The following is a 16,319-nucleotide window of genomic DNA, read 5'->3' on the forward strand; positions in this document are numbered from 1 at the left end:
TAGCTCCTGTGTCCACACCCTTTGCAATGTGATGTTGCTCCTCCCTGGTTAAGAGGGATGGAGTCTATTTTGCTGTCTCCTTGTATCTGAGCTGGCCTCATGACTTTTTTTTTCCCCAATAGAATGTGGTGGAAATAACTGTGCAAATTCAGGAGCTCAAGCCTAAAGGGGTCTTCCAGCTTCTACCATCACCCTCTCATAACCTGAGACCCCCACTTCCTGATGAAATTCGGTGAGTCTACTGGAGGGTGAGAGGCCACTTGGAGAACTAAAACCAGCACCAACTGCCAGACATGGGGCGGAGGTCATGTTGAACCGTCCAGCCCAAGTCAGATGACTGTAGCTGCATGAGTGATGGCAGGGGGACTAACAGAAACACCCACATAGCCAGCCCACAACACAGTGAGAAACAGTAAGTCATTTGGTCTGTTGCACAGCAGTAGCTCCCTGAGACAACCTCAACATCTAGAGAATACGCCAGCACCTGGCGAGCTGGCTGCTGCTCTCTGCTGGGTACAAACCCCCCATTAGAGCTGATAAGTGGTCAGGATTTATTTCAGATGTTTTCCTCCCAGTTGCTCATGGGTGAATGTGGTGGCCCTGCGGAGTGTCTCCCTTTTTCTACTACTTTAGCTCGGCTTCATACACCTGGGGCCAGGGCCAGAAAAGGGGTCCATTGAGCGCTTGTCCCTTCCAAACCCCTCCTCACTTCCTTTCCAACCAAAAGCATACTGTCTGGCACTTAGAGACTGTGTTCCTGTCTCCAGAAGGAAGGAAAGCAGGAAGAGAGGGATGGAAAATGAAAGGGAGTGGAGAAAGAGTGCTTAACACCCTTCCCGATTCCCCCATTACCTGCAGAATAAAGTTCAAATCCTTTTTTGGTATGTAGAGCTCTTCCCAGCTGGGCTCACCCCAAATTGCCTCTTATCCCTGCCTCTCCCCTGTCTGACCTCGCCATCGGGCTTCTGCAGGTTCTGAGTCTGGAATATCCTCTCCCCTCCCTGCCCCCTTCAAGGACTATTCCGCTCTGCCAGGCTTCCCACCTCCCAGGCAAAGACAGCCTCATGTTGCTCAACAGCGGCTGCTGCCTTATCACCCCCTCTTTGGTAATACAGCATGGCCACTCACTCATTCATTTGTTCATTCATTCATTCATTCATTCATTCATTCATTCAACAAGGGCTCACTGAGCACCAGCAGGAGCCAGGTTCTGTGCTAGATCCCAAGGATATCACAGGAAATATAATAAACACATTCCAACCATGTGGGCCTTCCAGCAGCTGGTGCGTTAATCACTACATTGGAGTCCTGGGGTTGGCTCTGATAGGGCCTGGACAGCTTCTCCTGAAGAAGCGAAGTAACAGCTGAAAGGTAGCAGAGTTCGGTAAGGTCTCAGGGTTGGGGTGAGAGGCCCCAGGCAAAGTGGGAGGGAACTTGGCAAGTTTGAGGAAGTAAAAGAGGGTGGGAAGGTTGTGCAAGCTCTTGCCGAGGCTGTGTGGGGAGGCAGGGGCCGGGTCCTCCAAGGGCCTTGCAGATGGCAATGAAGGTTTTGGCTCTCCGCCTAAGAAAAATGGGGGACACTGATGGGTTTACTCCAGTGGGGCAGGATGATGGGAATATGTCTGATTTGCATTTTATAAAGATTCGTCCCTCAGCTATGGGGTGAAGCGTGGGTTAACAATGGGACAGGACTGAAGGCAGAAGAGCTGGTAGGAAGCTGGTGCAGAGGTCCAGGGAAGAGGAGCCCATGGTTTGGACAGTGGTGGGTAGACTAGATCAACCAACAGGCAGGCTGATGGGCTCAGTGACAGGTTGGAAGTAAGTGAGCAAAAGTGGGTGTCCGTGATGGCTCCCCTATGTCTGGCTTGGGAAGTGTCTGTTGCTCCCACTAACCCGGGGTTTACTCAGTCTTGTAGCCCCCCTTCCCCCCACCTTGCACCCAGCATAGCATCTTATAAAGAACTTGTGGAAGGGAAATCCAGATGTGGGAACCAAAGGGCAAACTCTCCTAATTGGGGAGTCTGTTAGGTGTTGAATTAAAACTATTTAATCAGATCATTTACCCAATTCCTGTAACAAATTGGTATTTCAAAATATACAAAAATCAGATCTCTTCCAAAGTGATAATTTAATGCTTTTGGAATGTAGGCAAAATAGGTGGGGTGTGAGCATTCTGTTTTTATTATTGCAAGATAATAGTTTAAACTAGAGGAAGCTTCTGGAAACAAACACTATGTAAACAAAGAAGCAAGCCCCAAATATAAAGATAATTTAAATATATAAATTATACATGTTATATAGTAAATATTAAAATATAATTAATGTATTACTTTTAATTGCAAAAGTAACTTCTCACTGTGAAAAACCCATGCAAATATATAAAGAATGAAGTCAAGGTGAAGTGCCCCTTCAGTCACCCCCAAAGCTACCCCTCACCAAATGTAATTACTACTCCTATGCACCAAAACATCTTTTCCACTTTTTTATTTTTTTAACGTTTTTATTGATTTTAGAGCAAGAGGAAGGGAGAGGGAGAGAGAGAGAGAGAAACATCAATGTGAGAGAGAAACATCCATTGGTTGCCTCACTGGGACTGAACCCACAACCTGGGCATGTGCCCTGACTGGAAATCAAACCCGCCACCTTTCCATGCACAGGATGACGTTCAACCAACTGAGCTACCCTGGCCAGGGCTTTTTCCACTTTTCTTTTTTTTTTTTTGCATTTATCTTCAGATAGAGCGGGAGGGAGAGAGAGAGAGGAAGAGACAGAAACATCGATGTGAGAGAGACACATCAAGTGGTTGCCACCCACGCGACCCCAAATGGGGCCGGGGACAAACTGCAACCAAGGTACGTGCCCTTAGTGGGAACCGAACCCGGTCTCTCTGGTCCGAGGGCCGACGCTCTAACTGCTGAGCCAAACTGGCCAGGGCTGGTTTTCACTTTTAATAAAGATGAGATTATTCAATATTTTTCTGTGGTTTTCTTATCTTCCCAGTATATCATAGTCATGTGAAAGCAAGATTTAGGGTCATGGTCAAGCCACAGGCTAGGGAGGCAGACTATCGGTGTTCAAATCCTCACTCTGCCACTTACCTGATGGTGGTCTTAGATGAATGACTTAGCCTACTGTGCCTCGGTTCACTTGTCTGTGTAATAGCTCCAATTTTGGTAGCTTCCTCATAGGATTTCTGTGGGGAGTAAATAGATGGAAAGCACGGAGAACAATGCAGATTATCTTCCCCCATCAGTATGAACCCATGTTATCAACAGTTTCAAAGCACAAGATGTATCAAAATTTTTCAACACTCCTTTATTGATGGACATTTAAGTTTCTACCATTTCCTTTGCAATTCTAAACTGTAAGTATCTTTCAAATACCTTTACTTTAGCCCTGGCTGGTCTGGCTCAGCAGTTAGAATGTTGGCCCGAGGACCAAAGAGTCACGGTTCGATTTCAGTCAAGGGTGCTTACCTCGGTTTTGGTTTGTTCCCCAGCCCTGGTTGGGGTTGTGCAGGAGGCAACCAACTGATGTGTCTCACATTGATGTTTCTCTCTGTCTTCTCTCTCTCCCCTTCCTTCCCACTCATCTGAAGATAAATAGAAAAATAGCCTCAGGTGAGGATTAAATATATCTATCTATCTATCTATCTATCTATCTATCTATCTATCTATCTATCTATATTTTTTACTTTAAAGATAGATCTCTCTTTACACATGTGGGCATTTTTGTTCTCTCTACAAAATGGCATTGATTTTTCACTCCCACCCATACTTAACCCAATTTGAATTTCTGTTACAGAACCCCGTCTCCTACTCTTTTGTCAAAACTAACAATTAGCAATTTTTAGTATGTTCTAGCAAATCAGTGGACAAAATAAAATATCTCATTGTTTTCATTTTTGTTTCCCATGTTATTAGTGAGATTGTCGTTTTCTGTGTTTATTACTACGTTGTACATGTTTTTTCCCTTCAGTGATATTTTTCCATTGTTGATTTGTAGAACTTCTTTATCATATTATGAATATTAACCTTTTGTTCAAACAATTTCTCTCAGTTGGCCATGTGTCTTTTAATGTTGTTTTTATGGTTTCTTTAGTTATACCAAAGAAATGCTTATCTGTTAATCTGTAGTCTGTCTGTCAATGTTTTCTTTGTGGCTTTTAGGGTTGGGGCCTTTCCTAGAAAGGCTTACCCAACTCAAGATTAAAAAAAAAATTTTTTTTTTATATTTATCTCATTGATATATAGGCTTTAAAAATGTTTTGATCTTTAAGCCATCTGGAATTTTTGTGTATGTTGTGATATACTGTAACTTCTTCCCCTAAAATTGATAGCCAGTTGTCCCAACACCATTTCCCCCCACAAGTTGTAATTGCTATCATTATTATAAACTAAGTTCTTATTTATTTAAGATCTACTTCAGGACTCTCTGTTCTGTTTCCTCACCCATTTAGTTATGCCTACATACCACGTTTTGTTGTTATAATATCTCTGATATTTGTGTTGTATGTCTTCATAAATAAAAGGTGTTCCTCTAATTATTCTTCTATTTCAAAATGTTCTTGGCTATTCTTGTATATTTACTCTTCCAAATGAATTTTAGAATCAGCAAATTCATAAAAAGTCTTGATGAACATTATTAGAGATTAATTTGGAGAATTAATATCTCTTTAATACTGAGTCTTTTTGTCCAGCAATATAAGCTACTTAACTATATATTATATATTTGTATGTCCTTCAGTAAAGTTTCATAGTTTTCTTCATAAGTCCTGTATTTTTTATTTTTTTATTGATTTTAGAGAGCGAGGACGAGAGAAGGACAGAGAGAAACATCGATGAGAGATAAGATTGACTGGCCGCCTCCTGCATGCCCCCCACTGGGGATCGGGCCCACAACCTGGGCATGTGCCCTGACCGGGATTCGAACTGGTGACCTCTTGGTGCTTGGGTCCACGCTCAACCACTGAGCCACACTGGCCAGGCATGTATGTATTTTTTTTTTTTTATCATTTGTTCCTAATTACCTTATTTTTAAAATGATTAATGTAAATTATATCTTTTTATTATATTTTCTAATGTATTATTGCTGTTGTGTAGGAAAGCTATTCATCTTTTTTGTATATTTGTTTTCTAATATACCACCTTTTTAAACTCTTTCATAAGCCACCATCATTTTCTAAGGGGTTGGTCTTGAATGTTCTGTATGAATAATCATATCATCTATAAATAATGCCATTTTGTCTCTTCTCTTGTTGATGTATACCTTTTATTTCATTTTCTCATCTTATTACAATGACTAGATACTCCAGGCTTGTTTAATAATAACAATGGTATCGCCCAGCCTGGTGGCTCAGGCTAGTTGGAGTGTCATCCTGTACACCATAAAGGTTTCAGGTTTGATTCTCGGTTAGGGCACATACCTAGGTTGTGGGTTCGATCCCCAGTTGGGGTGCTTGCAGGAGGCAACCCATCGATGTTTCTCACTCACATCAGTGTTTCTGTCTCTCTCTCTCTCCCTTAAATCAATAAACATATCCTTGGGTGAGGATTAAAAAATAATAATAATAATAACAATGGTATCAACTTGAATTGTCTCAATCCTGACTTTATTATTTTTTAAACCTTCACCTGAGGATATTTTTCTATTTATCTTCAGAAAGAGTAGAGGGAGAAGGAGAGAAAGGGAGAGAGAGAGAAACATTGATGTGAGAGGGACACATCGACTGGTTGCCTCCTGTACGACCCCGACCAGGTCCCCACAACCAAGGTATGTGCCCTTGACTGGAATGGAACCCGCGGCTCATTGGTCCACTGGCTGATGCTCTACTGCTGAGCCAAACCAGCCAAAGCTCAATCCTGACTTTAAAGAAAATGCTTCACTTCACCATTAAATATAATATATGCTATAGGTTTCTGATGGAAACTTTACCAAGTTAAGGTTTCCTTCTCTACTTCACTTAAAAGGTTTTTTTCCAATCAGTAAATGGCATTATCAAATGCTTTTGTTTTTTGCAGGAGGAGGGAGATCAAATGCAATGATTATTATACTCCTCTTTGGTGTGTTAGTGTGGTGAATTTCATTAACAAATATTCTAATGTTGAATCATCCTTGCATTACATTTAATACAATGATTCAATTTGCTAATATTTTATTTCAGATTTAAAAAAATTTATAAGCCCTGGCCTGTCTGGCTCAGCGGTTAGAGCGTCGGCCTACAGTCCAGAGAGACCCGGGTTCAGTTCCCACTATAAGGGCACGTACCTCGGTTGCAGTTTGTCCCCGGCCCTGCTTGGGTCGTGTGGGTGGCAGCCACTCCATGTGTCCCCTTCACATCGATGTTTCTCTCTCTCTCTCTCTCTCTCTCTCTCTCTCTCTCTTCCTCTCTCTCCCTCCCACTCTATCTGAACAAAAAATGGAAAGATGTCCTCAGATAAGGATAAAAAAAAAAACACTTAAAAAAATTTATAAGCAAATTTAGCCTTGGGATTTTGGTTTTGTTTTGGTGGTATCTATGCTTGTCCACTTTGGTATCGGCATTATGCCAGCTTCATGGAATGAGTTTGTAAGATACTACTGTAACACCACCCTCACCTTGTTTTTTTTTCTGTGAGTAGATCTCAAAATAATGTTTTCCATTTTTTTCCCATTGCTGGATGTCTATTTAGGTTTGATACTATTTTTTAAGTATCATTTTTGGTACGTGCCCTTAGCGGAAACCGAACCCAGGACTCTCTAGTCTGCAGGCCGACGCTCCAACTGCTGAGCCAAACCGGCTAAGGCTTGAGATCATTTTTACTTTCCCTGAGAATTAAAAATTTAATCTAGATTTAATCCAATTGTACATAGTATTCTGTTAATTCTTTAATAACCTCTGTTTCTATAATCATGTATTCTTATTTCTAAAATTACCAACTTAAGTCTTTTTCCTTAATCACACTTCTGAAAAGTTTACCTGTTTTATTGGTCAATCATCAGCTTTCGATTTTAGACATCTAATGTTTGTCATTTCATCCATTTCAGTTTTATCTTTACTAAGTCTTACATTTTACTTTACTTAGGTCTCTTTTGCTTCTCTTTTTCTAGCATTCTGAGTTGAATACTTAGATAACTTGGTTTCAGTTTTTCTAATTTCCTAATAAATGTGTTTAAGGTAGTAAATATTTCTCCAATGATAACTTTATCTTCATTTTATAAGAATTTGGCATGTAGTGTCCACCTTATCATTACTCTAAATTAATCTTTTGTTTCAGTTTTTATTTCCTTTTTAACTACAAATTACGTGACGTTTCAGTTTCTGTTTCCTTTTTAACCTAAGAGCTATTTCAAAATGTATTTTAAAATTGCAAGTGAATAGCCCAGCCAGTGTGGCTCAGTGGTTGAGCGTCCATCCATGCACCAAGAGGTCGCTGGTTCAATTCCTGATCAGGGCACATGCCCAGGTTATGGGCCAAATCCCCAGGGGAGTGGCATGCAGGAGGTGACCAATCGATGTTCTCTCTCATTGATGTATCTATCTCTCTCTCCCTCTCCTTTCCTCTCTCTCTAAAATCAATAAAAAAAATTTTTCTTTTTAAATTGCAAGTGAATAGATTTTTTGCTGTTTATTATTAATTTCTAGTGTTAATGTCCTGTGGACAGTTTGGGTCATAAGATTTCTACTTTGGGAACTTCATGTAAATTTTTGTTGTATGTTATAATTTGTGGGGGAAAATGGTGTTGGGACAACTGGCTATCAGTTGTAGGGGAAAGAAGTTATATCACAACATACACGAAAATTCCAGATGGCTTAAAAATCAAAACATTTTTAAAGCCTATAAATCAATGAGATAAATATTTTTTAAAAATTTTAAATCTTGAGTTGGGTAAGCCTTTCTAGGAAAGGCCCAAATCCTAAAATTAAAATTACCCAGGCAATTTTAAACGATTCCATGAACATTTCAAAAGAATGTCTGTTCTTGGAAAGTTCTACAAGAACGCAGATACCTATAACATCAAGGTTATTATCCAAATCTTTAACTTTGTTGGAGTTAATCCTTACCTGAAGATATTTTTTTCCATTGATTTTTAGAGAGAGTGGAAGGGAGGGAGGGAGGGCAAGGGAGGGGAAGAGAGCGAGAGAGGGAGAAACATTGATGAGAGAGACACATATCAATTGATTGCCTTCTGAACGTGCCCAGTCCAGGGCTAGGGATCGAACCTGCCACCCAGGTACATGCCCTTGATTGGGAATTAATCCTGAGACACTTTGGTGTGAGAGCCAATGCTCTAACCACTGAGCTCACCACCCAGGGCCCAAATCTTTACATTTAATGTAATTAATATATCAAGTATTTTCTATAATTTAATTCTTTTCTTCTGGTTGCTCTCTCCATTCTTAACTCCTAGAGTTCCTATTTTGGTCCATATGAAATCTCCTGGAGCTATTCTTCATGTCACTTAACATTTTTCATATTAACTATATTGAGAATAGAAGAACAATGATTTAACTTTAGAATCTGAATGCCTCTGAGCATCTGAAATCGTGGTGATTTATTGTGTAAGTACTGCCCAAATGATCAAATTTAACAGGTTGAAAAAAACCAGCATATATTGGTAAGAAGCATACTGGGATGTAAATGATCAAATAACAAAATGCCAAATTTTGTGAAACTTGAAACGTCAGTTCATCCAAACATAGTCATCGGCCCTTCATATCAGCAGGTTTCATATTCACAGATTTAACCAACAGAAGATGAAAAATATTTGAAAAAAAGTCATGTTGCCCTAACATGTACTGTGTAGTTAAGTCTACCACAGTTGTCTGTACTAAACATGGACAGACTCCTTTTCTTGTCATTATTGCCCAAACAATATAGCATAACTATTTACAGAGCATTTACATTGTATTAGATATTATAAATAATCCAGAGATGGTTTAAACTACACAGTAGGATGGGTGTAAGTTACATGTAAATACTATGTTATTTTATATAAGAGAATTCAGCATTGGGGATTTTGGTATCTGAGAAGGGTACAGGAACCAATCCCCCGTGGATACAAGGGATGACTGTATTAAGACACAGGACGGTAGAAGCTTCTGCCCTGCTTTCGTGGCAATGTAGATCTCTTAGGGAAACAGGACATACACCAGGTGCAACACAGTTAAGTAACAAGAAAGGCAGCCTTTACTTTCATGCCAAAATGAATGGCCAGACAGTGAGTGCTACAGCAGTTAAGGGCATGGGGAGAGGGGGGTTGCGTACACAAGATTCCTGTGTAGAAACCTAACCCCAACTGGCTTGAGCCAAAGGGGAATTTATTATTCGCTCATGAGTATCTGATACCTGTTAGGTGCTACTTCAGGTTCTCTTGACCTCACTTTCTCTTTTTCCTGCTGCCACTGCTGTGACTAGATCTGCACAGGCGCCAGCTGACTTCACATGGGCACAGTTATTCAGTCCTCACTGCACACAATGTCACCATCCTCCTGCCTCGGGACTCCCCATTTGACACTGAGGTGCAGGACCCTACTTGTCTTCCAATATCCCAAACTCAGAAGTGTAGAAGAGTTAATGTCCCGTGATATAAATCTTTTGACCAGTGGGAGATGGAACCAGTGGACTGTCCTGGGATGCAGTTTAAGTGGCTTCTTGGAGGACTGGCCCCTGGGATCAAACAGTTATTCTTTGCAGCAGCTGGCTCAGTGATGCAAAATTGGATTGGTTCTCCCTCCTTCGCTGTTTTATTCCCTTCGTCCCTCGCTCTGATTCCTGGGATTTTACTCCCTATTATAGTGGTAGTGCAAAGCCCTTTGCTCAGGCTCTGCTCTTTTGGGGACTCAAGCTTAGACATCCTGTAGCTAAAAAGTCCAGGTAGAGATGATGCAGGGTCTCAAAGGCCGTTTCCAGGACTTGTTCCCCCCCCCCCCCCATGTTTTGCATAGGTTAGCTACATTCTCCATCAGCTTCTTTCCCTGTGGTACTAAGATGGCCCCAGGAGCCTCAACAGTGGATGCTTCCAGGTTCCTATTTCTCAGGAAAGAGTCCTAGTCCCCAATACCACAAACACAAGTCCCAGAATTGAGTGTTATTGGCTCTGATAGGCCTAATTAGGTCAGTGGCCACCTCTACACTCATCACGGTGGCCAGGAGAGTGTCTGTTTTGGTTGTTTTCAGCCTAGATACCAGGTCCCAAATGCAGCAATGGATGGAGACTAGGAGACTATTTCTGGAGAAATGTTGTCTAAAGTAACAACAAATACCTAGCACAGACAAGAAAGATAGAGGTAGAAGAAACCAATCTTCCTGGAGCCCCAGTAGAATTTTCCACAGAAAGATTTTAGGTTTTCCAAAAACCAAAGCTTTTGGTTTATACCCTCCATAGAATTGTTTCCTGCCAGGCCGGTGTGGCTCAGTGGGTTGAGCATTGTCCCATGGACTGAAAGGTCCTGGTTTGATTCCCGGTCAGGGCAAATGCCCAGATTGTGGGCTTGATCCCCAGTGGGGTCATGCAGGAGGCAGCCGATCAATGTTCTCTCTCATCGATGTTTCTCTCTCTCCCTTTCTCTCTCTCTCAAAACAATCAACAAAAACATATTTTTTAAAAAAGAATTGTTTTCTTTCCTTTTGTTTCAATGCAGATAGAAATAGTGGTCTAGTCCTGGCTGGTGTGGCTCAGTTGGTTGGAGCATTGTCCCAGACACTAAATGTCTTGGTTTCGATTTCTGGTCAGGGCACAATCCCAGGTTGTGGGTTTGGTCCCCAGTTGAGGTGTGTACAGGAGGCAACAGATCAATGTTTCTCTCTCACATTGAAGTTTCTCTCTCTCTCTCCCCCTCTCCCTTCCTCTCTCTCTAAAGTCAATAAAAACATATCCTCAGGTAAGGGTTAAATAAATAAAAAAAGAAAGAAATAGTGGTCTACTGTCAGGGTCTATTTCCACCCTAAGAAACAAAGTATTTCATCTTCAGAATAACCACACAATTAAAGAATACTATGCTGAGTGATAAATACAATTGAACACACACTGGCAGGGCAAGTCCTGTGTAGTAGGCACTGTAGTAGGCTCTGGGATTCAGAGCTAATTAAAATGTGTTCCAAAAAGAATTATATTAATGTCATTTCCCCATTGAAAAATTACTCAATAAATCCCCAACTCCCTTACCCAAGGTTCTCAGTAATCTGGCTTCTACCTACCCAGCCTCCTCTCTGGAGTCTCACCTTCTGAACCTATACAGCAGCCACTCTGAACTACTTACCCTTTCTCAAATTTCGGTGTTCTTTCGTTGGATTAGGCAACTGCAGAGCAAAGCCATCAGTCAGTCAATATTGATTGCAAAGCATTATAGAGCTCAATGTACTTTGATAGGAACATGGTCGCTGGCCTAAAAAGCTTGGAATCAATCCAACAGAGTTGACAGAACATAAACACATGGAACGTTAGATAACCTAAGAATTAAAAAACAATCTAAAACACTGAGGCATGAGATCCTGAGAGCCATTTTGAAGGTAAGAATGACAGAGTCGGGGACACTGAATATGAGAGAAGAGAGTGTTAATACTACTTGTTTATGGTTTAAAGGCAATTTCCCATCGTTTCTTACTCGAGTTCAATGAAATTTCCACCAGCTATAAGAAGCAAAGGAGAAGGGGGAGGGAGAGGAAAGTAGGGAGAGCTAACATCTATGTAGGTTTTACACTTCACAGAGCATTTCACAGGCATCGTCCCGTTTGATTCTCACACCACTCAGAGGGTAGTCAGTGCTTCTATATATCACCTGAGGGCTGAGACTCGACACAGCCAAACCCAGCAGGTCTCAAATGCAAATCCTCTAATATCAAGTTTATACTTTTTCTAGGCTTAGCTACAGCTGAGCTAGTGAGAGCCATGTTGGGTACATCCTATGTCAACACAAGAATGTGCAGTCAAAAGGGACTGTTCCTAGTAGTTACCAGCAAACAGTGTAAAATGTGGCAGAAAGATCAAGGAGAAAGAAGATGGTAAAGATCATTAGAACTATTTGGTTTTGCCTATTTTTATTTTATTGAGTTTTAATTAAGTATACTTTTTTTTTTTTTTAATCCTTCCCCGAGGATATTTTTCCATTTAAGTGTAAATTTAAATAACCGCATGTGACCAGCAGTTACCAGAAAGCATTCGTTGATAACGAGTCGATTGGAAACCAAAATCATGTTTAAAACATTTGGACACGTTCTAGAGTGAAAGTTTAGATTAGAATCATGTTCAGCCACATATCTGGCACACAGTCTGCAAGATGCTTACACGGACTGAGGAGAAAAACGCGAAGACCTCTAATTCAGAATTGCAGGACCATGTGTCTATTTTTAAAAAAAAAAATGTTTTTCTCTTTATTGATTAGAGAGAGGAAGGGAGAGAGAGAGGTAGAAACATTGATGAGAGAGAACATCAACTGGCCGCCTCCTGCATTCCCCCACACCTCCATCCAAGGATCAGGCCCACAACCTGGTACCCTGACCAGAAATCGAACCAGCGACTGCTTGGTGCAGGGGTCAACGCTCAACCACTGAGCCACACCAGCCGGGCTCTATATGTCTATTTTATAAAATAGAATTTTTATGTATACTGTAAGAGCTGCATAATAACAGCTGCAAAACATGCTTTAAAATTATGTATCATTACAATAGAACCCTTTCCATTTTCCTTAACACAGGTGCAGTAGATGAAATCTACAATTCATATATTTAAAGTACTCTAATAACATTCACTCACAGAGGCTTTGATGTTTTTTGGACTTTGAATGTTGTGAACACTGTTATCACTCCTAGAACCTGCAACTATAATCTCCAGCTGAGATAAAAATCCTCATCCTTGGCTAAAGAAAAAAAATCTCAAGATTTGATTTGAATCTTGTTCATCAGGATAATAGGGATTGAGTAAATTATAAGGAGACATTCTATTAGACCAAGTTCCTTCAGTGGAATTGCCTGTTCCAAAGATAAATGGGTTTGTTTAATATATCTAGTTATCTTTTCATTGCAAAGTCTGTGTTCCTGTTTCTTTTGGAGAATATATGGCCTTCCCCTACTAACCTGTGTAAGAAGCCACAGGAAACCACATTGAAGTTTATTCTATCGTAAGTGTGTGCCTTCCTTTGAGAAATTAGAAATAATTGATTTACTTGGATTTTAATAACTCGGTGATTAGTTTGCAGGTGTTCCTTATTAATAATGTTTAAAATCTGCATGCTCTGGTTTGTTACATGACTATCTAAAAGAAAGAAATAACAAGAGTGATAAGAACATTACATTTGGATGTTGACTAATTTTCAAATAAAGGTAAAAAGTTGATTCCCTGGAAATGAAATGAGCCTTCGTAAATACACATCATATGATGGTAATTCTCCTGTAATCCAGGTCTCAGTTTATAAGGAAACAGAATGAGAATTAGAAAGTGTAGGACATCTCTCTCTCAGAAATCAAGATGGGGTGTGTTTATAAGTGTGAGTGAGGTAATAATTCAGGGCACTTTCAGGACCTGCAATTTCCAATGATACTGGAATTTATTCCTTTACCAAACAATCACCACCTTTAGTGTAAGGCACCGCTCTAGGAATAGTGTTGAATGCAAGAATGTGAAAAACAAGGACTGTAATTTCCAGTGACTAATGTGATTTTCTTTGCCCAGAGAGAGGAATATCTGTTGATTGTGATACCACCTGGGGGCTAATATCAAATTCTTTTTTTCTCCATAAGTCTAAATAACTATTTAGCAGTCCCGAGCAATTCCAAAGTAAATGTTAAATAATAATAAGCCATATGGGTCCATACAAGTGCAAGACTTGGATAAAGGGAATTTTATACCTTGTGACTGGAATGTTGGAAAGTTATGCATCTGGTTTCCCTTTTATTTGCAATCTATATCTGAAAAAGAACTACATTATTGCCTGGCCGGTGTGGCTCAGTGGTTGAGCATCGACCCATGCACTAAGAGGTCGCCGTTTCGATTCCCAGTCAGGGCACATGCCCAGGTTGTGGGTCCAATCCCCAGTGGGGAGCATGCAGGAGGCAGTCAATCGATGTTCTCTCTCATCAATGTTTCTATCTCTCTCTCCCTCCCTCTCTCTAAAACCAATAAAGAAAAAAATTTTTTTTAAAAGAACTACATTATTTACTTTAGGGACATTGAGTTTTAAATGTGGATTTTCATTAAAAGAGATTATTTAATCCAACCCTTTTTATAGATGAGAGAACTGAAAGGGATAGAAACAGGTGAAATTCAGATGTCCCAATACCTGCTCTTGGGTGCTTTCTCCAGTATGCCATGGGGTCTCAGTGTGTGTGTGTGTTTATATTTATATTTGGTTTGAAACCCTCTCATACCCTGGGGCTGAGTAGCAATAACTCATAAATTTTTGACATCCAAATTTCTGATTTAAAAATTCTATTTACTGCTATTCATATTTAATCAGTACCTATCAGATGACTGCTCTCAAATTTTAAACCTGGGATCCCCAGGCGGCAGTCAGAAGAGAGAATTTGCACCTTCTCTTTAGAGAATTCTTGAAAAGTATAGATAAGCTTGATAAAATTACAATTCACCTATCTTCAGACATTTTGATCTAAGCCGAGCCTAATATGTTCTTCTAATTACATATAGTGATATATTTTCCAAATGACAAAACAAGACATATTTCCCGACACATGGTCCTGGATTTCTGGATATTTGGTACAGTAATATTTGCTTAATAGTAAGATAAATTATGCTCTGGAGCACAAGGAAAATCAAGTGTTTCTCTTGGTAAGCTATTCCCAAAATATCCTACCTAGTTTCTTGCAACTTTTGTGCTCAGCTAATTATAAAATCAAAAATACCTTTTAAATACCAAATGAAATTAATGTTCATTATAGAAAACAACCAGAAAATATAAATGAGCAAAATAAGAAAGCACTGAACAAATAATATATTATAAAATTATTTGATGCAAAGGAAGGGGCATTTTCATTTTAAATGCTCCCATACTTTTACAATCAAATCCCACTCTTCCTTGTTTACAACTAAAAAACCCCAAATACTAAAATAAAATAAAAATCAGAATTTAAAGAGTCGCCGAGTAAAACTTGGATGCCCTTACTAAACGCTGCCTGAGTTTTAGGAATCTGTACAATAAACATGAAATCGGTCGCCTGACCACCCCCACCCTCATCTCATTCCACACACCGATCTTCCCTCCCCCGCTCACACACACTGGAACCTCAGAAATATCCTTTTCCAGTTCGGTTCCTTCTAAAAGGGGAGGAGAGGTGGCAGAAGGTCACAAGAGTCAGGGCGGAGAAAAAGGCTACATCCACATTTTGCATCCACAAAGCGCAAAGCCTCTAGGCCTAACACGTAATGCGGGTTTGTGCCCAAGCTGGTGTAGACAGCCGGGTCCGCGGACACCCCACTCCTCCGTGAGTTTCACTTTAACTTCCTTACGCAGGTTGAGAATGAACGCCCCACATTTTTGAGGGGAAGGCGGCGCCCCAACTGGTGTTTTTCCTGGAATCTCGCCTTGAGTGCAGAGAAGAGGGGAGAGGAGAAGGCTAGGCGATGGGCGTTTCATTCATTGCTCCTCTTCCCCTCCTCCCACTCTTCCCTTCCCTGACTTTCTCTCCCCCTTTCCCAGTGCCAGTTTGACGTCGGTCTCCAGGATACCAGACAGCCAATCGTCTGGTTGCTAAGGAGACGCGTGGCCAATCAGGCGTCGTTGCTACCTGTAATATTTTTAGCCGGGAGGGACTCTGGGTTCCACTCCCAACGTCAACTTCGTGTATTTCTCTGCTGCAGGTTGTGAAAAAGGGCGCTCACCCTACCCCCTTGGGTCTCTCTCTCTCTCTCCCCGCTCCCTATTTCCCCAGACATATTTCAACCGAAAATTATCTTAAACGCACATTGCAGGAAGGCACCCGGTTTATTATGTCTGTGTTAAAGTAGGCACTCGAAACACACACACATATGTCGTTAGATACGTCCGCAATGTGGCACGAAGGCCTGGGTTGGGACATTTGGAATAAAATGCGATTCTTCGTGCAGTCTCACACCACCCCGACTCCGAGTTGCCGCCGGGTCGCACCGGGAGGTCTGATGTGGAATGAAGAGGCAGTTAAACTGTCACCTGGGCGGGAGGTGTGGCCTGGTGGTCTCCCTTCCCCACCCCCAGCCTGACGCGGCAGCTCTGGGTTCTGTAGTTGTCAGTCTCTGGATGGCAGTTGGCTTGGGCCCCTGTGATTACTATTCAATTAATCGGGTGCACGAGTCCCTGTCACAGTTCGCCCTTTCTCTAAGCTCTCCTGGGTGCACTGGAGGCCGACTTG

The sequence above is a fragment of the Molossus molossus genome, unplaced genomic scaffold, assembly GCF_014108415.1.
Source record: "Molossus molossus isolate mMolMol1 unplaced genomic scaffold, mMolMol1.p scaffold_m16_p_19, whole genome shotgun sequence".
NCBI lineage: Eukaryota > Metazoa > Chordata > Mammalia > Chiroptera > Molossidae > Molossus > Molossus molossus.